Here is a 24,448-nt window from a genome sequence, read left to right on the forward strand (position 1 = left end):
ATAATTCAAAGTAAGGTGATTAAAATCAAAATAAGCAACAAAGCAACAAGGATATCCAGAGGTAGTGCAGTACAATCGTTTCATGCAACTCCATTTCATTGATAAATGGAGTTGCATGAAACGATTGTACTGCATTACCTCTGGATATCCTTGTTGCTTATTTTGAGATATATATATATATATATATATATATATATATATATATATGCATCACTCACCGTCTAAGCAATTTCATCGACATTCTTTTGAAGCCATGATGTACCTACATACCCAGCTTCATTCGGGATGACATCGACTTTCTATCCCATCTTCCCAAAACCACTGAAACAAATTCAATCCTACTAAGCTTTGATGTAGTAAGCCTTTACACCAATATCCCACAGGATTCAGGAATAAAGGCGACCAAATACTGGGTAGATAAACATAGAGAAGCAATTTCCAACAGATTCACGGTGACATTTATATTAGACTCAGTGAGACTTATTCTGGAAAATAACACTTTCTTTTTCAATGGAAAGAACTATATCCAAATTGAAGGCATGGCTACGGAAACGAGGTTTGCTCCCGTTTATGCGAATTCAGTGATAGGTTATTAGAACAAAAACTTTACCAGGAAATAGAAGAGATACAACACTTAATTTAGGAAGTATATTGAAAAAGCATGGAAGAGATACCTCGACGATTGCTTTATAATCTGGTCAAAATCTCAAAACACTGTGGAAGAATTCAACACCCTCCTGAAAAATCTAAACCCATACATCCAATTTACAAAGGAGATGAGCAGTACCAAATTACCATTTCTAGATATAATGGTAGTTAAAAAGAACACCGGCATTACCACAGATATATATTATAAACACACAGATACACACCAATACCTGAATTCTAAACCGTGCCATCCACCCCATACAAAACGTAACATCCTGTACTGCTTAGCCAGAAGAATCTATACCATTGTCGAGGATCTAAAGACAAGAAATTAGCGCCTGGTGGAACTGAAAGAATTTCGGCTCAAACAAAAATACCCGTCACTACTTATGGAAAATGGTATTCAGCGGGCTTCGAAAATAACCATACAACAACTGAGGACACTGCAAAGAAGAGAAAAACAAGAACAGATCATACCATTTACAGTGACACACAATCCATGACACCAGAACATCTTCAATATTGCTAAAGCAAACCTACCAATCCTTGCACAAAGTAAGGAATTGAGAAATATCATTACAGATCAAAGTATAACTCTCAGTAAGAGACAACCTAAAAACTTGAAAAAGGTATTAACAAAGGCAAGGTTTGACCTCAGCAACAAAAATTAAACATTCACTGTATCCAAATGCAATGATAGCCGATGCGGTACATGCCAATCAATTTATACCGGCCCATATATGAACACAAAAACCGGGAAAATATTCACCAATGTGGACATGAACTGCAAAAGTAGAAATCTAATCTACTGCATCAAATGCCCAAATTAAGAAGAACTGTACATTGGCTAGACAGGTAATGCACTATCGGAACACTCGCGTGTGCATTGACAACAGATAAAAAACCCAGTGGTCTGCCAAATACCACTGAGTAACCATCTGGCAATATGTGGTCGAAAAACTTTTATGATTTTTCCATTCCATAAACTTTACAACCTGAATGAAATTGAGAGAAAACGCAAAGGAAAGGACTTTATTAAGAAATTCAAAACCACTCTTAATAAACAATGATTAAATTAATCTTACTTGGGGTTTAAAATTCTTATCTCTATAACTAAAACAAAAAATCTCTCAAATGTCATCATTTCTAAAAATAAACATTGAAAAATGGTTTGGCATCATCTCTAAAAATAGCCAAACACCTACTGCTGCTGTCCAAAGGAATGTGTATAAAAGACAAAAGGACAGCCAATCAACTACAGTACATCTGTCAGACGGGACCTTGATGATTGCTATGAAGCAGGAAAGTATACTAGCCCCTATATATATTTAATACTCAATATTTCATAGATTCAATAAGACATTCAATACTTCATTTAATTTTACTATTTATATTATATATTCCATATTCTATATCCCATATTAATTTTATAAGAATATAAATAAAACATAAAAAACAGACAGAGTTGGAACACTTTTAAATAATATATTTCTCTATACACTATCATACAAATCCCCTTTTTTATTTACATATATATATATATATATATATATATATATATACATATATATATATATGTGTGTGTGTGTGTGTGTGTGTGTTTTTATATTATTATATATAGATATAGACATATATATATATATATATATATATATATATATATATACATACATACATGTATATACATTCGTATGTAAAATAAGCATTGGAAGAGTTGCCTCAGTACTACATGGGCTTAATACTAGAGAGAGAAATGAGTAAACTAATGGTATACAGTCAAGCTGTAGTCTACAGGGTTTGCATCCTCAGCACATTGCTCCATGGCAATAAGACCTGAAGTATCCACTAAAGGTAAGAGCAGTGTCTTGATGCCTTGGACATCTAATATGTTAGAAAGAGGTCATCAATGACCAACCACAAAAAAAAAGTCATGTTCTCCATGATTTTTCTTTTGTGGTTGGGTCGTTGATGACCTTTTTCTAGCATATTGGATGTCCACCTAGTGGTCATCCCTTCTTATACGCATGTAATATAATTTTTCTGAATTATCAGATTTTTTTATATGCTAGACCACTGGTTTTAAATTGAAATTAATATTCAATTTATCACCCTCAGTATATATATATATATATATATATATATATATATATATATATAGATAGATAGATAGATAGATAGATAGATAGATATGACTGTGTCTAGTTTTTGTACTAATATTTGTCTCCTACCACTTTGTGGTCAAAAGGTAAGGGCTTGTTTACATCCCTGTAATTTAGTAGCTCAGCAAATTAGAGACCAATAGAATAAGAACCAGACTTTCAAATATAAGTAATGGATCAACTTGTTTGATTATAGCCTTCAACCCAGTGTCCTAGCATTAGCACAGTCCAATAACTTGAACAGATAAAAGGTAAAATGCCTGTTTATCTTAAATGCTTTACCCTGAATATATTTCTTGTGACATTTATTTCTTAAACCTTTTACTCTTACCAGCAGCCCAACTCCACTAGAATAGATAGTGGATTGGAAACTCAGCAATTCTATTCTACAACTATTGCATCATTGTACACTCCAGGAATAAGGAAACATCTTCCTTCATTAAAACATGCCAAGCTTAAACAACACTCTTTGCTGTCACTTAGTCAAACTGAAAAATACTTAACTCTTAGACATAGACAACTATTCATTATGCTAACATATCCAGTGGAACGGTATTTGTTCATTATATTTGTTAAATCGTGTGCTGTGAGTAATAGTGTATATATGTGTATGTATATGTAAACTGTATAAATGTATATGCATGCATATATACATACATATATATGTGTGTGTATATACATATACATACATATGTATATATATATATATATATATATATTATATATAATATATGTATACATATATATATATATATTATATATAATATATATATATATATTTTATATTAATTTATATATACTTTATATGTGTGTGTATACATATACATATACATACATGAATATAAACATATATATATATATATATATATATATATATATCCAAACACATCCATACAAGCACACACACGTGTGCATATACATACACGTATGTATACACACACACACACACACACACATATATAAAGAGAGAGAAATACAAACACACACACACGTGTGTGCGTGTGTGTATTCAGCATTTTGAATAACGAACATGTTTGAATGTTTTAGCAAATTGTTTGGTCAAATGTAAATAAGTATAGAGAGTTGTTCTGAATACTTCTTAAAGCTTGTAAATAAAATAAAAAAGCAAAACATAAATGAATAAACAATTACTTAATGGGTGGCATGTTCTTGCTGACATGCAAGGAAAAAATATCCTAAATAAATAAATTTTTTAAAAACTGAAAAAAAAAAAAAAAAAAATCAATGCTTGAAGATAACGCGTAGCTATCTGTCTTTCCTTGTATCTTTCGTGTATGATTAATGTTTGATAAACAAGTTGTGAATACACACACAGATATATTGATGCAGGCACATATACACATACACGTACATATACACACACCCATGCATGCTGTTCATTCATAGACAAATAATATAGTATAATAGAAATACAAAAAAACAAAACAACAAAAACCATGATGACCTCATAACTGTGTCAATGGTTATTCATAAACATCAGGAAGGGGTTCACAATTGCACCTGTTCAACCTTTCAGCTTTATATATGCTTCTGGTACTAAATATAAATGGCCAATTTTGGTGTTGGGATGCTGTTTGTTACCATCCGTATGCATTTTACCTGGTTTGCTTTGAGTTACATTTCATGCCTTAACCATTTACCATTTACACTAATCATATCCTACCTGTTTTATGTTCAAACTAGCCAGATCTAGACTCTCACACCTACCCTACAATGTAATTCTGAAAATAAACAATCACATCATTGAAATCTTGAAGCAAGGATTATAATGCTTGATTAATTCGAAATAATGTGAAGAACTAAATGTTACATTCGACAGAGTAGTCTGTACACTAAAATGTTGATCAATGTTGAAAAGTGATACCAATGATTTTTTTTGATGCACAGTCTCAAAGAATGTTTGAAGGAAAAGAATGGAAGGAACTACAAATTGTGGGTGAATGGTGATAATAAGTATTAGCACAATCCAGACATTTTGTTATTTATTCTTCAACCAGATACTTGGTCACAATGCTTCTAACACTACAGAATCTGCTAAATGCAAAAATAAGGGATGAACTTGTTGTGTTAAACCAGATTACAGATTAACTCTACCACAATGTAACCCTTGAAGATTATTACATTTTTTCTGCTTTATTGTTCTCACATGTAAAGAAAGAAATACAAAAACATTAATAACAACAAAATTTGTTGTTTAAAGCTTGCATAGGATTAGGATGGCATTTCTACCACCCATTTTCAGACAAGACAACAATACATTATTCTACTTGCTCATGTGCATTAACCAAACTTTCTAGTATGTAAGACACTTTCATACCTAATTAAGTAATAACCAACAGGACATTATAGTAAAACATGCTCCAGTGCTTGCAATGCAAGCAACCATAGGCGTAAATTGATATATATGTATTCATGTGAGTATCTGCGTATGTGTTTGTGTGCATATCTAAAATGAATACATCTGAGCATGTCTGTATGCATATGTGTATGTGCATGTGAGTGTGTAAAATGAATGCATTTGTGCATGTATATGTTCATGTGTGTGTAAAATGAATGCATTTGTGTATGTGCATATATGTCTGTGTCTGGGTGTATGTATCTGGATGTATGTGTGCATGTGTCTGGACGTGTGCATATTTGTGTGAGTGTGTCAGTGTGTCCATATACACAGTATATTATTGGGCACGGCATGGACAAATGGTTAAGAATTGTGCTTCTAAATAAGGAGGTTTTAAGCTCAATTCTATGCTATGGCATCTTGGGTAAGTAGGATTTTGTTGTAGTATCAAATTAGATAAACAAAATTTGTCTTAACTCATAATTGTGATGAATTTGGAGTCCAGTGTTTAATGGAAGATTTTGTAGACCCTGCCTCAGAGCAATCGAAGTTTTGGGTATGAATTTGAGCAAACTAAAAGGTTGCATTCTGTTACAAAAATGTTGCATTGCTCTTTCAATATATTCCTTTAATTCAACATTGAGTTAACAGCCTTCCAACAACTAGTAGTGAAGGACTTTTAGTCTTCATGTAGATATCTCTATAGGAGATGAAAAACTCTATTGTAACATCTGCAACTGTGTTTGTATCTAATGATGTTGACCAATGGTTCTGAACTAGGGTCCACATGGCCCTTGGGTGTTCATATAAGATTTTGTTAAAATTTATGTGCAATAACTATAATACACAAAATATTAAAATTTTTTTACACAGTCCCTAAAAATATTTAATTATAAAAATGCAGTAGGATATTTTTTTATATATACAGAGACAGATTAGCACTTTGTAGAGTATCAATAGTTGTTAAAGGCTAAAATATTTTCTAGTCTTGAAGAGAGAACAAACATAACAAAAAAGCTAGTCATATTTTTTTTAAGTGATGCATACTAAAATAATCTGTTGAACCTGTTAACTATCCCAGAAGCAGGAAGATTAAAAAAAAAATTGATATATTTACATAAAATATACTCCTCTTTCCAGAAGACTCAATCTTAAATACCTGATACAAGAAACAAATGATTTCATCAAAAGGATTAGTTGGAGAGTCTGTATGGATTTAATTAGCTTCTAACAGCATTTGAAGAAGACTCTTACAGGATCTACAAAAGCTTCTATAAAACACTAGACTCCAAATTCAAAGAAATTGTGAGTTATGACAAATTTTGCATGGAGTTGGCCAGAATATATACCATAATTTTGCTTGCAGTGCAAACTCCAGCAAATATAACAATACAAAAACATTGAATGCCCGTATTGACATATATCTCCTCCTACCTATATCTTTTTGTTTTGCATACAAAAATCACAAACTGAACTTACATAAATTGCATTAAAATCTAACCTTGGTATTATTGGCAAGAACATTCAAGATAAAATCAGATTCAAATTGAGACATGTTCTACGTATGCCTTTATGGAAAAACAGCTTTGGCATCATAAAATGTTCCACGTCCATATGAAATAAGAACTCTACTATATTCCAGCAGTTTGATATGAAAATTATAAGGCTTCCATAAGCAAACCCACCATTAAGAAAGCAGTGAATTTCGAAAGAGAAATTGCAGCCTTCATTGATAGGAATAAATATTGTTCTTCATGTACTAAAAAACATTAAGTCTACTATGATAACTATGTTTGGATTAGTCAAATCACCAACACTTTTATGATGTCAAGATGGAGGACTCATTGGAGGCTAGTTATGTCATCAGTTGTTATCTTATCTGGTACATAACTTAAGAAATTACTTCACAAGAATTGACAGGAATTTATACAGAGATGATGGGCATCTGATACTGCAATCCAAAAACTGCAATCCACAAACAACTGATACATCTACAAAAACTTTGGACTTATTTTTTCCAAAATCATGAATTACTCATTACTGTGGACTCAAATCTTGTAGAATCCTTTTGGATGTTACCCTAAATTTAAATACTTCTTGGAAACAAGTGAGGATTGATGACAGAAAGGGCATCCAGCCGTAGAGTATTTGCTTCAGTAAACTCCATTCAACCCATGCAAGCTTGGAAAAGTGAACATTAAAATAATGATGGCGAGGTGGGAACTGATTCTTTGTCCCACAATTTCTTATGCTATGTTTAATTATAATAACACTACCTCTAAAACCCTAACTAGTAACTTAGTTAAAAGCATTTTACCTCAGAATTTCATAGTGATTAATTAAAGGACAAGTATTTAAACACTCTTCACACTGCTATAATGGTCCCTTATATAAAGGTGTCTTTGAGGATAAGTTAACATATATCGATATAAAAATATAGAGAAATACAGGAACAAAAAAAGAACGTAAAAAAATAGAGAAAGAAGGAAAGAGGAAGAAAGTGAAAAGAAGCAGTGAGAGAAAGAGGCAAAGAGAGAGAGAGAGAGCAAAATATCAAGACAAAGAGAAAGAGGAAGGAAAGAGAATGAATGAATGAATGAATGAATGAGAGAGAGGGAATGAAATAAAGTAAAAGAAAAAGGGGCTTGAAAAAGGAAGGAATAGAATGGAAAAGAGAAAGGTGAGAGAATGAAAAAAAAAATAGGGAGAATGAAATGGAGAAACAGGGAAGGAAAAAGAGAAATAGAGAGAGAATGAGAAACAGAAAGAGGAGAGAATGAAAGAATAAGTTAGAGGAAGAGAGAGATGAAGAGAGAAAGTGTGTGAAAGGTAGAGAAACGGTGAGAGAAAGAGAGACTGAGTGAGAGAGAAAGATACAGGGGAAAAGAAAAAGAGTGAGAAAGAAAGAGAGAGAGGGGGAACAGAGAGAGAGAAAATACAGAGAAAGAGAGAGAAAAAGAGATGAACTCAGAGAGAGAGAAAGTAACAGAGAGGAGAGAGAAAAAAAACAGAAAGAGAAAAAAATCATAGAGAGAAAGAGAGAAAAAGTGATGAACTCAGAGAGAGAGAGAGAGAGAAATAGAAAGAGAAAGAACCAGAAAGACAAATAGAGAGAAACAGAGAGAGACAAATAGAGAGAGGCAGAGAGTAACAGAGAGAGATGAAAGTGAGTGAGAGAGAGAAAGAGAGACAGACAGTCTGAGAGGGAGCTTTGTCCCTGTTATTCATAAAACCTTGGTCTATCGTTTTATCTCATTCAGCCCAAGTTTGTGTTAATCTTCTCAGTTGTCTGGTCAGAAGACCCCTAATTTTCGCAAACCCCTGTGGAGTGTCTAAGCAAGCAGAGTTGAATGTTGCGGAGCAAGGTGGACGTTGAGAGTGAGAGAGAGAGAGAGGGGGGGGGAGAAAGAAAGAGAAAGGAGAAACAAGGAAGGAGAAATAGAGCAAGAAGAGAAGGAAATAGGCAATGAGATAGAGATAAAACAGCAGAGATAGAAATAGAAAGACAAACAGACAGAGAAAGAGAGAGTGAGAGAGGTAGAGATAGAGACAAGGAAGCAGAGCAAGAGAAATACAAGGAAGAGAGAGAGAGAGAGAGAGAGAAAAAGAGAAGTAAATACTGCAGTAGGGAGCCCAGCATGTGTCACATTGTGAAATAAATCCTTAAGGTATTTTCCCTTCTAAGACCATAACCACCACCACCACCACTACTGCAGTTGCTGCTGCTATCACTCCTCCTACCACTATCACCACTGCCATCACCAACACCACTACCACCAACCTGCACCACCCTCACTGCCACAGCACCAGCAGTAGCACCACCACCACCACCACCATCCTTCTTCCCTGCTGGTTCCCTCACCCCACTGCCACTGCATCCCATCAGCAGTACGTTCGTTCCTTGACCCAGTCGTTATGTCATCATCTCATCTCCATGAAACACCACTCCTTACCCCTTACCAACCCCACACAAGCCATATTGACACATATGCTCCTCTCTCTTCACCCATTTATTCCTCCGTGTACTGCTATTTTCACCACCCCCTGCGAGCCCCACTGCTGAAAGAATATCTAGAAATGTACTTTTGGTTTGAGTCTTCACAGACCCTTGCAAAGAAACCAATATCTTCTTTTATATATTGTATTTTGGTCCCCTTTTGTTTTGCATGCCCATTCTGTTTCAACCCTCACCTCATCATGCCCATCTCTCGTTCGCTCTCTCTCTCTTTCTCTCTCTATCTCTCAACATAGACATATGTGCGGAGACAAGAAATTACATACACACACACACACACATACACATGTGTGTGTCTGTGTGTATGTACATACACATCATCATGTACATATGCATATATGTATGTCAATATAATTAAAAAATAATATATATTTGTATGTATATATATTTATATGAATGTATGTATATATATGTGTGTGCATGTATGTGTGTGCGCCTGTGCTTTATTAATACTTGGCAGAAGCTATAGAGTGACTCAAGGGCTAAGAGTTTCGTGTGTTGCCACTTATCAACACAGGCAACTCTTGGGTCTTGAGTCATTCAGCAATTTCTTCCAATTATTAATAAAAAAAACATATAATGAATACTCATGTTTTGAGTTCGATTTTCCGTGTTTGCATCACAAAACATATATATATATATATATATATATATATATATATATATATTATATATATATATGTATATATTTATATATATGTATATATATATATATATATATATATATATATCTATATGTACGTGTGTGTGTGTGTGTGTGTTAGTATGTGTATATATATATATATATATGTTGTTGTACTTGGGGATGGTCATATTGCCAGTTTAGCCAATAATATATATATATATATATATATATATATATATATATATATATACTAGCTGACATACCCGGTAATTCCTGGGAAAGCAGGGCTTATCCCTTGGTTCCGTTCACATAATTGTTTCGCTAATCCAATAACAACAATACAAAGTATGTAGCCCTAAAAATGGTTTCTGTGCATTTATAGAGAATACCAAACTGTCTTACACAGGATCTTGTTTTTAGGAATTCCCAATAAGTTATGAATACCCCAATTGTGAAGTCAGTTATATAATAACGTGAAATTAGCTACCCGATAGTAAGAATTCAAATAAAGTAGCTCCAAAAAGGGCTTTAATGCATTCCCAGAGTATATAGAACATAGGAGGAAATACTAATATGGTATGTATAAAATCATGAAGCATGTTACGTAATAACGGGCTAATCAGGTATGAGATAATAACAAATCAAGTAAATAACTCTGAAAAGGGCATTTGTGCATTCCCAGAGAATGTTACCCTCTGGGGCACTGGTGTTGGTATTTTCGGGAATAAGTCACTAACCAAAATAAGTGGATCTATTGTTTCGGAAAATACTATCTATTTGTTTAAGGCTTGTAATGGATAAATTGCAAAAATAAGTCCAACAGTTCAAATACTAAGAAATAAGCACACTCAATTTCCTTTTTTACCGAATAATTTAGGAAAATAAATGGTTTATTTCCCTTGGATGCTTAAAATAAAATATATTAGATATATATTAGGATCCTTTCCAATGGCCCTATTATCGATTTTTTTTTAACAATCTGAGTATACCATTAGGTTTCCAGCCATGAGTTCTACTCATGTGTCACTTTTCATCAACATCAATGAAATGATGTAGGAGGAGTTAGCAAACAACTCCACAAACACACCCACAGACAATTTCCCACATATGTAGTAGATATATATATATATATATATATATATATATATATACACACATACACTCTTTACTCTTTTACTTGTTTCAGTCATTTGACTGCGGCCATGCTGGAGCACCACCTTTATAGTCAAGCAAATCAACCCCAGAGCTTATTCTTTGTAAGCCTAGTACTTATTCTATTAGTCTCTTTTGCCAAACCGCTAGGTTACGGAGACGTAAACACACCAGCATCGGTTGTCAAGCGATGCTGGGGGACAAACAAACACATAGGCATACACACACACACACACACACACACACACATATGCATATATATATATATATATATACATATACGACAGGCTTCTTCCAGTTTCTGTCTACAGTAGAAGACACTTGCCCAAGCTGCCATGCAGTGGGACTGAACCCGGGACCATGTGGTTGGCAGGGCAAGCTACTTAACACACAGCCACTCCTGATATATATGATTAAGGGGAGAGATGGAAGATATGAGAATAATTATTAATCACTACAATTGTTTCAGCCCATTTAGCATTGATCCCTCATGGGTGGAATACTTAACAACTGGTTTAGGAGTATCCATCGGTGTTGGTGTGTCTCTTCAGGTAATAATAAAATGTAAATCTTTAAAATAAGAGCTGTTCCCTTTCTAGCAGTAGCAATACTTGTAGACCAATGCTCTCTGAGTAATTTCCCATCGTTGGTACAGGACAACTGCCAGCTAGAGATAGCAGCTACTCATTCTTGCTTACAGTATATACTTTGAAAGCTACACACAGTTGCTGATCTCATAAAGAGAAAAATGACTAGTTTTAAATATCTGAGCAAGGACGTCTACTGCCCCCTTTCTAGCCTTAGCCATACCTCTAGACCAATAGTTTCTGGGTAATTTCCCTTCATCGGAACAGGACAACCTCTGGCTAGAGATAGCAGCCACTCGCTCTTGCTCACTGTATATACTTTTAAAGTGACACAGGCATCACTATGGTTAGAAAGGGAGCAATAGACTCCCTTGTTCATAGTATACAGTTTCAGATCATGTGTCAGTAGCCAGCTGAAAATGATGTTTTCCTGGGGTTAAAAAGTAGTAATATCGTTCTACATAGGACTGTCACGTTGTGTTGGCAAACATGAGACTTTACTATATATATATATATATACATATATATATATATATATATATATATATATATGTGTGTGTGTGTGTGTGCTGAAAAGTTCGTGGCTTTGGGTAAAAGAAAATACAGGAGGAAGACCAGTTAATTACGAGTTACACACTTATTGCAGCAGTCCTTCAGTTTTTCTAAGCCCTGTAACAAAACTCAGAAGGTTGGGCCTCCAGTCAGGCCTTTCACGAAACCCTTAAAGCCAGAAACGTTTCAGAACACGCTCCTCCTTAGATTTCAACTACCAAATTCACTCACACGGCTTTGGTCAGTCTATGGCAATATCTAAAGCCCCTTGGTCAAGGTAACATGCTGTGGGACTGAACCTAAAACCACAAGTTTACCAAGTAAACTTGTTGACCACACAGCTCAGCATTAACCACAGAAATAAACATAGATCAAATGAATCGCTTACTAAAAGCCATTCCAAATGTGGCCATCTAAACTCAACCAAAGTGTAGATCCATGTTTTAAAACGGTGATAAGGTGTGATTTGAGGCAAATTTGCCTGCTCCATCTACTAGGTCAAAGGACAGCATTGGTGGCCCTCTTATTGACTCATCAGTCATACTGGGCTAATACAAACAAACAAGAGAAAACTTAATACTAAGTATACACTATTTAAATTTAAGTGAAACATAAATAAAAAGATACTTTTTTTTTTCATTTGATTTTGTGTATTTTGAATTTTGAGAGACAAATAAACAGCACTTGACCGAAGAAGCATCTGTGAATGTTATCACAACATTTATCGAGTGGCTTGTTTACTCTAAATACCATTTTTAGGGAGTAACTCTGAGTAATTAATGCCGGCACTATCATCGCCAACATCGTCACCATCACTACCATCGCTGCCATCGTCGTCGTCACCACCATCGTCACCAGCAGCAGCACCACCACCACCATCCACAATCACCGCAATCACCACCGCTACCACCAATACCACCACAACAACTTCAACAACTACAAACACCACCAATACCACCACAGCCACCACCACTACCACCAACAACATCATCATCATCATCATCATTATTACCATTACCCTTCTCCTACAGCTACTCTTCCCTCCTCCTCCTCATCATCATCATTGTCGTCATTGTTGTCATCATCGTATGTTTATATTTGTGTGTGCATGTGTGTATGTGTATACATTCATGCATGTATAAATATATATAAATCAATCTATATATATATATGTGTGTGTGTGTGTGTGTGTGTTTACACACATTCTTCACATGCTCACACACTCATACTTATGCACTCACTCACACTCATATATACACACTGATATATTCTCACAAATGTTTCAGGTAACTTAATTGCAAACTCTTAAATACTAACATACATTAATTGTCTGCTAAAGAACAGAAGAGCACATTTTTTTCCTCACTCTTGAAGCATTTAAAATCTAGTGACTATATGGTAAGAAACTATAGGTGCAGGAGTGGCTGTGTTGTTAGGAGCTATAGAGGCAAGTGTCTTCTACTATAGCCTCGGGCCAGCCAAAGCCTTGTAAGTGAATTTGGTAGATGGAAACTGAAAGAAGCCCGTCGTATATATATATATATATATATATATATATATATATATAAGTGTATATATATATATAAGTGTATATATATATATATATATATATATGGGAGAATATACAAAAAATAACAACAGACGAGGACAGGTGGTGTAAATAACAAAAGTATATATTAGTATGACGCTCGGGAATACGGAAAGTCTTTGACGTTTCGAGCTACGCTCTTCAACAGAAAGAATACGGAGACAAGGAGAAAAACACGGAGAAAAAAAATTGAATAGTGTTCAGTCAACGGTCAATATAAAGGCATTACTATAGAAGAATGCCTCATGCTAAAACTACCATCATAAACACATTTTTACTGAATGCAAGGAAATGCAACTCTCAAAAACTGGCTTCCCAAAAACAGACTTAACTATATATCGAACGATTTCACAATTATTACAATAGTATGTAACTTTCAATCATCAGTATAGTATGGTCAAAATATATAAAAATAAACAAAAGATTCAACATATTATTATTATTATTATTATTCAGGTCACTGCTCGCGCTTTTAACCACTATGCCATATGCCCGTGGGCATATGGCGTAGTGGTTAAGAGCGTGGGCTACTAACGCCAAGATTTGGAGTTCGATTCCAGGCAGTGACCTGAATAATAATAATAATAATAACAACATTGAAAAATACTTTAGGAATGAGAAACCAGGTTCAAAATTTCCCCAAGACACCTGAAGAAGGCTGGAGGGTATATCAGCCGAAACAAACAAGATGAGGACAAATATCCGTCAATTTTAAATAATGTACATAATTCCTCATCTCTTAAATATAGAACTGTATTATTTACATTTGACGGATATTTGTCCTCATCTTGTTTGTTGTTAACGCTATGTTTCAGCTGATATACCCTTCAGCATTTATCAGGTGTCTTGGGAAATTTCGAACCTGGGTTCTCATTCTTAAGGTATTTTTCGAAGTAATTATTATTATTATTATTCAGGTCACAACCTGGAATCGGCATAGGGCTTAGTGGTTAGGAGAGCAGGCTACTAACCACAAGATTCCGAGTTCATTTCCCGGCTGTGATCCGAATAATAATAGTAACAATAATAATAATAATTACATCGAAAAATACCTTAGAAATGAGAACCGAAGTTCGAAATTTCCCTGAGACGCCTGACAAAGGTTGAAGGGTATATCAGCTGAAACGTGTTAACAACAAACAACATGAGTACCAATATCCGTCAAATGTTAATAATGTGTGTATGTATATATATATATATATATAGATAGATGTGTGTATGTATTTGTGTGTCTGTTTGTGCCCCCCCCCCACCACCACCAATACCGTTAATGGACAACCAATGTTGGTGTGTTTGCATCCCTGTAACTTAAAGGTTCAGCACAAGAACTGATAGAATAAGTACTAGGCTTACAAAGACTAGGCCCTGGGGTCGATTTGTTCGACTGAAGCTGGTGCTCCAGCATGGCTGCAGTCAAATGACTGAAACAAGTAAAAGAATAAAAGAAAGGCTTTTTTTAAAAATCTGTTGGAACAAATAAATTCGAAGTGTTAGAGATAAATAAAATACAGCAAGATCGTTAGACTAACAGAAACATTAGCAGATTGAAATGACTAAATGAGACAAACCAGATACAGACTTCAAATTGCAAGATGTGCTGCTGCAGCATGGTGTAGCTGTTATTTAAAAGTTGTGAGTGTTCCCTAGTCATCGTCGTCGTCGTCATCATCATCATCCAGTGTTTTAAATCCGGGTTTTGTCCCTGTTAACGGGGGTGGTGGGATCTACCTCAATGCCATAGCAATGAGGCTTTTTCGGATTTGGATTTTCCACGGGGAGCATGCCCTTGCTTACCCCCAATCTGCCGGCGGGTAACTGTAGATTAAAACAAAAATAGCTGTGCTATAGACGTAGTGTATAAATGTATAGTGATTTTGAAGGATAATAACTGTAGTAATAATGATAACATAAATACTACTTACATTGGATCGACTTCCGATAAAATTAAATCCTGGGTGGCTCAACATATGAATTCTTTTAAGAACAGAAATTTAATGAACTTTACGGTCCTTAGTAAATACATTTGGGAACTTAAATCAAAAAGAATAGAATACGAGTTAAAATGGGAAATAGTTTTCAAGACTAAATCATATAGGATAGGGAATACATTTCTACTTATTATGTACAAACGAATTTAAAAAGATATTATTAGCTTATAAAAAAATTAATCATCTCCCACGATGAACGTTATATTAAATGCAGACATAAATTAAATTACTTATATAATAAGTTTAGATAACTAATTTATCTATTTAAACCTAAGATTAGGTACCAACTTATAGTTGTGATCAGTAGCGTACAATACATCAATTTAGCTTTATAATGCACCTTAATCATCACAATATTATACAAAATTGGAACATACTTTAAATATTCAACGATAATATGAGCAGTCTTTTACAATGTTTCAGAACAGTATTTAAGTAATTTATAACTTTCGTATTTGGTATAGTTATTATTCTGCGTTAATCTGAGAGTTTTAAGTATTTTAATATTATTAATCTTCAATAAACTTCTTATTTTAGGTAGATTTTCTTTTTCGATATTTTCGTTATTATTTTAGTAATTATGATACGTTTTTACCTCTGGTAATGGATGGCATGTTTATCACGTGACTTTTCAGTATTAATTTTCATAGCATTATTTACGTAATATAGAATTTTCGTATGTGTATAGTTTTTACTCTGCGTTAATTTGCAAGTTTAAGTATTTTAGTATTTTTAATCCTCAAGAAATGTTTTATTTTAGGTAGAATTTCTTTCTCGATATTTTCGTTATTATTTTAGTAATTATAATACGCATGTACTTCTGGGTAATAGACGCCATATTTATCACGTGACCTTTTAGTATAAATTGTATAGCACAGCCATTTTTGTTTTAATCTAGTTACCCGCGGGGAGGTAAGTCATGTTTTCATTTTTTAATTTTATAAACAATATTGACATCCGTTTTTTAGTAACTTTATACACTAACACATTTTTTTTACTATTATCTACTTATTCCATAATGTTTTAACCTTGTTTACTATAATACTCTTTTCCAATATTTTTAGATTGTAACACTTAATAATTACATTAATACCGTTAATGTAGGGATTAGTTTACAGATTTTGTCTCTTTATATATATTTTTATCTCTCATGTTTATGTTTATTCCTTGGTTGATTTTAGGTATTTTCTTAAGGATTTCACCTGAAGAGTGACTGATTTTGGGAGTAAAATTATTTCCACGTTCTAATGAAATCGGATAGAATTTGCTTATTATTTTATATAGTCCTATTTCAGCCATGAAACGTGCGTTTTCTAGGTACTAGCACAAACTTTTTACATTTATACCTCCATACTGTATATTTTCGTATTAATTTTTACTCTCCAATTTATAAATTTGACTTTTAAACTTTTTTTAACTGAGTTGTAGAGTGGTGGTTCGTCTCTAAATTAGTTATATACATATATATCATATATTTGTAAACCCGGTGTAATATACCGATTTTTGCCTGTAAGGTTGGAATAAATTTTTATTCCCTAATATTATTACTATATATATGTATATGTATATATATATATATATATATATATATATATATATATATATATACACATACATATATACACACACATATATATATATATATATATACACATACATATATACACACACATATATATATATATATATATAAATATACATACACACACACACATACATGACAGGCTTCTTTCAGTTTCCTTCTACTAAATCCACTCACAACGCTTTAGTCAGTCAGAGGCTATAAGAGAAGATACTTGCCCAAGGAGCCATGCAGTGGGAGGACTGAGCCGGAAACCATGTGATTGGGAAGTTTTTTACCGCACAGCCATACCTAGTGTTGTTAAGTCATTTGTAGTCATATTTCTATTGAAAATACAATTTTTGTCTTTGTAATTAATTTTGAAGCTAATGAAGAATATAGCAAAATATCATCATCGTGATTAAGTTGATGTTTGGAAAAACATAAATTAGCATGAAATTTTAATAGGATTACTTTAAGGCAAAAAGTTCTTACTATAAAGCCAAGTAAGCAGTTTAAACTGGTGTTTGGAACATAAATTAGAAGAAGTCTTGTTACAGGGGTTACATTTAGATCACTTTAACATAAGTTCATATCATATCACCGGGGAAAGGTAGTGAGCTAGCAGAATCATTAGCATACTAGACAAAGTGCCGAGGTCAACTTATCCATTCAGGCTTGATGAAATAAGTATCGGTTGTGGCATGAGGTCAATGTAATCAGTTAGCCCCTTCCCCCAAATTTTCAGGCCTTGTTCTTATTGCGAAAAGGATTATATAACCAGGGACATTGGTCTCAAAAGGGCTCAAACAAAGGCTCTTTTTAAGTTTCCGCTTGCATGTATGGCTTGTATGTCTTTTGCTTTTGTAACAAGTGATGATGATAAATCTACACCTTTCATTGTGTAAGCTTCCTCTCAGTACTTCCTCTATGTGTATATCATCCAATATATATATATATATATATATATATATATATATATATATATATATATATATACAGATGATACACATATATATTGATATGTATAAATATATGTACATATACATATATATATATATATATATATATATATACATATATATATATATATATATATATATATATATATATATACATATATATATATATATATATATATATATATATATATATATATATATATACATATATATATATATATATATATATACATATATATATATATATATATATATATATATATATATATATATACATACATATATATATTGATATGTATATATACATATATATATATATATATATATACATACATATATATATTGATATGTATATATACATATATATATATATATATATATATATACATACATATATATATTGATATGTATAAATATATATATATATATTGATATGTATAATTATATATATATATATGTTTATACATATCAATATGTATATATATATATATGTTTATACATATCAATATGTATATATATATATATGTTTATACATATCAATATGTATATATATATATATATATACATACATATATATATTGATATGTATAAATATATATATATATATTGATATGTATAATTATATATATATATATGTTTATACATATCAATATGTATATATATATATATATATACATACATATATATATTGATATGTATAAATATATATATATATATTGATATGTATAATTATATATATATATATGTTTATACATATCAATATGTATATATATATATATATATACATACATATATATATTGATATGTATAAATATATATATATATATTGATATGTATAATTATATATATATATATGTTTATACATATCAATATGTATATATATATATACATACACACACATATATACACATATATATATATACATATAAGTATACATACACGCACACATGCATGCACACACACACACACACATTCACACACACACATATACACATATATACATGTCAGGTTTCTTGGTCACACCATGACCATTAGGAGCAAGCTCAACATGCAGCTACTCCTTGAATTCCACCAAACACACAACATGACGTTCAATTTGACAACAGGTTCTGAAGCCTGGTCAGAACAAAACCACTGATTTCTCTTAGCATTATAAAAACAGATCCATTTTACATCACCAGCTGCAATTCAACATCTAAAACTGGAATCTCAAGGACATGCAAGCAGTTGTTTGCAAATGTCCACATGTCATTGAACCTGGTAATCAGTCAGGTCATGAAGAACTTCTTGATAGCATCTGTTTACAAGGCCGAGCTTATAGAGTTATCAATTGATAGTACTTTGTGAAGGACCAAGTTTTACTGTCTATGTGCAATTATACGTGTTTGACTTTTGTTCAACCATCTCAATTAAGGCCTCATCTTCTACAACAGACAGTCTCCTTAACCTTGGTTTGTCTTTGAGGCTGGTGTCACCTTTTTTGAAATGTTTGAACCAGTTCTGTACCCCTTATTCGTTGACAGCTGCTGGGTCCTCCACATCATTAATTCCTCTTGATACTGCCCTGGCACTCAGTCCTTTTGCCCACAGGTAATGTAAAATGGTTCTAATTAGAATTTTTCACCACTCATTATCAAAGCTGTAAATTAAAGAATAAGCAATTATTGTCTATACAAGAAAATGAAGAATGAATATTTCAACAACTGGACAAGAAGTTTTATCAAATTAATGATACAGTATGGAGGTACAAGTTGCAAGAAATCATCAGTGGAAATCCAAAGAAACTTTTGACTTAAATTGGTATGTATGTACGTACGTACGTACGTACGTACGTACGTCTGTATGTATGTATTTATCTATGTATGTATGTATACATTATATGAATGTATACACGCATACAACAGTACATTATTATGTAGTTAACACCAAAATTTGAAAAAATAAGAAAATGTTAGATGAAAAAATACACTAAAAATTTCAGGTTAATTAGCAAAGTGAAGATTCATCAGAATTAGTTAAATATTTGACAGAATTACAGCTCTAATTCAATAAAATTCTTGAAAAACAGACACAGACAAATGTGATTGAATTTACAAAATCCATGTATTCAACAATAATATATATCAATTAGATACCAGCAAATGAATTAAATATTCCTTTAAAGTGGGTATTTTTTCTTCAATTTTGTTTTATAAATCATCTCATTTTTAAGTATTTGTTGTTTCTTTTTGTTTGGCTTATTTTTGTCTAATTGTGTTTTTTATATTTTAAAGTATCAATTTCTGTTGGGAACAGTTTTCCTTTTTTTTTTTTTTTTTGGTTTTATAGAGGATGGTTGATGGGGTCAGATTATTCTTAGACTAATTTAATCGTTAATCTACAATGGTAATTCGACAATGTCCATAACCAAATTGTTTTAAATTGATAAGAAAAAAAAAGAAAAACAAAAGGATTAATCTGCTCTATCTCTATCACCCTCATTCTCTCTATCACCCTCCTTTCTCTCTGCCTCTCTCTCCTTCTCTGCCTCTCTCTTTTGTTCTCTCTGCACCTCTTTCTAACTCTCTTTCTGTCTCCAGCCATTACCCGGTTACATACACGAAAAGATGTGATAATAATAATAATAAAAATAATTACAATAAGCAACTCAAATAAACAAATATCAATAAATATGAAAATAAGAAAAATATTCTGAATCAAAAAGAACAATACACACCCATCCCAACCTCACCCCACACTTTAAAACCAACCCCCAACACCAACCTCCAAAAACCAAAACTTAAACAATGATTAGAAGATTTCCCATCACGCATTATTAATTCAGACACAAATATATGTAATATTAACTTGCATTAGAAATTTTCTTTAATACCACGTCTTTTGAAAATTGGAAAAAAATTTCTAAAATGACCCAATATACAACGAGGATTAATTAACAATTAATTTTGTTTCTGTAGCCCAATGGAAGATATTGGCCAAAGGTCAAGACTTTTAAAAATCTTATTAATCACGTTTGCTCTCAAATACGAATGTTTGTGAGATGTAGGCTTGATAAAGAGGATGAGAGAAGACTATCTGACAATGCGAAAATTATTGCTTAGTTATATATGTTTTTATATATTTATTATCCTTATTTATGTATTTATTTTATTTTGTTAATTTCATTTATTTTATTCATTTAATCTGTTCATTTTATATATATATATATTTTTGATATATGAATTAAAAATGAATGATGACTGACCTACATATGAATATGTAAACAAGCATTTAAATATATATGCATACACACATACACACATATATGCGCGGATGCATGAGTGTTTATATTTATGAATATATATATATATATATAAGTGTATTTGGGTATAAATACATATGTGTAGATGTATATATTATATATATGTGTGTGAATATTATATATGTGTATGTATAGATGTATATGTATATATATATATATATATATATATATATATATACGCACACATATATATATATATTTAGATACATAAAATATGCATTTATTTATAGGTATATATATGTGTGTGTGTATACACATACATTAATACACACATATATGCATGAGCACAGACACATATACATGTACACACACTCATTACATTAAGCTGCAGCGGACTTGAACTATAATTCAGATGAAATTTTGACAGTGTATAAATACATACATACATACATACATATATATATATATATATATATATATATATATATATATATATATATATATATATATATATATATATACATATATATACATATATATATATATATATATATATATATATATATATATATGACTACGGACCGAGACCTTTGGAAATGGGCTGTGCGTGAGAAGACCCGGCAAGCCAAGTAAGATCGTTGCCAGTGCCCCTGGACTGGTTCTTGTGCGGGTGGCACATGAGATGCACCATTTTGAGCGTGGCCGTTGCCAGTACCGCCTGACTGGCTCCTGTAGGATTTTCGAGCGAGATCGTTGCCAGTGCCCCTGGACTGGCTTGTGCGGGTGGCACATAAAAGACACCATTTCGAGCGTGGCCGTTTTCATGCGGGTGACACGTAAAAGCACCCACTACACTCTCTGAGTGGTTGGCGTTAGGAAGGGCATCCAGCTGTAGAAACTCTGCCAAATCAGACTGGAGCCTGGTGTTGCCATCCGGTTTCACCAGTCCTCAGTCAAATCGTCCAACCCATGCTAGCATGGAAAGCGGACGTTAAACGATGATGATATATATATATATATATATATATATATATATATATATATGAGTGTGTATTATATGTGAATATGTATATGTATATATATCTGTGTGTGTTTATGCAAGTATGTATAAATATATCTGTATATATATGTGTATGTGTGTGTACAGATTTATATGTTCTTATATTCTTTAAATAGTTCCAGTCATTGAGTTTGCATAAACATGTTCCGAAGGAATCCACTTAACAACACCTACATGATTTGCTGCTCCATTCTTCTCAATGATGCCTCATGTATTTTAAGCTAAGAACTTGGGAGACAAAAACTGGAGTTTAATTGATATCAACAAATTCAACACTTGACTACCACTTTAATTTATTTACTCCAAAAAGATGTGTTGCAAGATCCAGTTGGCAAACCAAAGTTCTCAGATCTTCCAACCCTAATATTACAAACTAATGTATTTTTATGGAAAGAAAAGTGTTGCCATAAAGGATATTAATGCCTTTGCAAATTCGGCTCAACCACTCAATGCTGGCTAACTTTTGATGGGGGTATTAAACTTCAAATCAAGTATACAAACTTTTCTGCCAAGTTGTTTGGCTGAAAATCCTAGAAGTATAGCTAGCAGTTATAAAAAACCCATCAAATTCAACCCCAAGCAAGAGGGCCATAAGTCATTTAGAAAGATCTATGTCATTTGTCTCCGCAAATCGTTCATTCTCCCCTTCTTCCACTTTTATTACACATACTTACGTTTTACTCACCAAAAAGCACCAACCTCAAGTTGTAATGTTTAGAAACATCATCATCATCATTATTTAACGACCTCTCTCCCTCCTGGCATAGTTTGGACGATTTCACAGGAGCTGGACAGCTGAAGAGCTGGACAGCTGAAGAGCTGTCAAGGTTCCATGTCTATTTTGGCATGGTTTCTATGGCTGAATACCCTTCTTAATGCCAACCACTTTACAGAGTGTACTGGGTGCTTTTATACAGCTCCGGTAGGGATACCTTTTACATGGCACCAGCACTGACGAACCCATCAGGTTAGGATCATTCAGCTGAGGAGGGATGTAGGAGACATGCCTGTATGGAAGAACAACCATGATTTTACTTATTTTGACATGTCTTCTCAAGCACAGAAAACAGTCAGAATTCTCACCCACTAAATATATTTGTGTTACCCACTAAATAGGTCAATTACATAAAGGGATTAATTTCCTTGCTCTATCACCATTACATTATCCAATAAGTTACATGCAAAATATTCCTAACCGTCGTTTGTTGAATCTTATTTTATTTATTTATTGAATGTACAGTTTTAAATGCAATAATGCAGTTAATAAAGTATTTGAAGACTCAGTTAAACTTTAGTCTGATGATTGTTTACACGTACCTCAGTTTTTGAACAGCCTAGGAAGAATATATGACTGTAGAAAAACAGTTAAGTTGATCTTGGTAGGATTTGAAATCAGAATGTTAAAAAAACCACAAGAAATACAGCAAAGTATTGTGTCCAATGTTAACAATCATAATAATCTGCCATCATGTCTATCAAATTAATCTACTGGAGTAGGGCTGATTTGGTGTTAACCCCTTCCCCAGTAACTTTTTTTGGAGAAAATGTTTCATTTTCAGACAAATTCTTTTTATCAGACGAGCTTGCACTCTCATCTGATGTATCCAAGCTTCTAATAGAAGGTTCATATTCATTGTCATCGTCTGAGCTCAACATCTGGGCGTAATTTGTAAAAGAAAAACATAAACATCAAGAAATACTAAGAATTGATGTATAAACTTGTCTGTGGCTGTTTTTGAAATTATGTTTTGGACAAGTTTACTCATCGCACTCTGAAAAAGACAAATTGGTTGAAGACAAGTTGGGTCTTTGCTGGGTAAGGGGTTAAACAACCATAACCAAAATGGAACCAGCAATGACAGAAGCAGCGTGTTTGCTTGAATGTTTCAACTGTAAATTGCCCATGTCAATATTCTCTTCATTAGTCAATAACACTCATCATGATGATTAT

At 32.7% G+C, this 24,448-nt stretch overlaps 1 pseudogene; it reads left to right on the plus strand.

Annotated features, from left to right (window-relative positions):
- The first annotated feature begins 776 nt into the window (after positions 1 to 776).
- LOC149136203 (uncharacterized) lies at positions 777 to 3,023 on the plus strand (annotated as a pseudogene).
- The last annotated feature ends 21,425 nt before the right edge of the window (positions 3,024 to 24,448 follow it).

Source organism: Octopus bimaculoides, chromosome 4, assembly GCF_046866305.1.
Source record: "Octopus bimaculoides isolate indiv1 chromosome 4, ASM4686630v1, whole genome shotgun sequence".
Classification (NCBI taxonomy): Eukaryota; Metazoa; Mollusca; class Cephalopoda; order Octopoda; family Octopodidae; genus Octopus; species Octopus bimaculoides.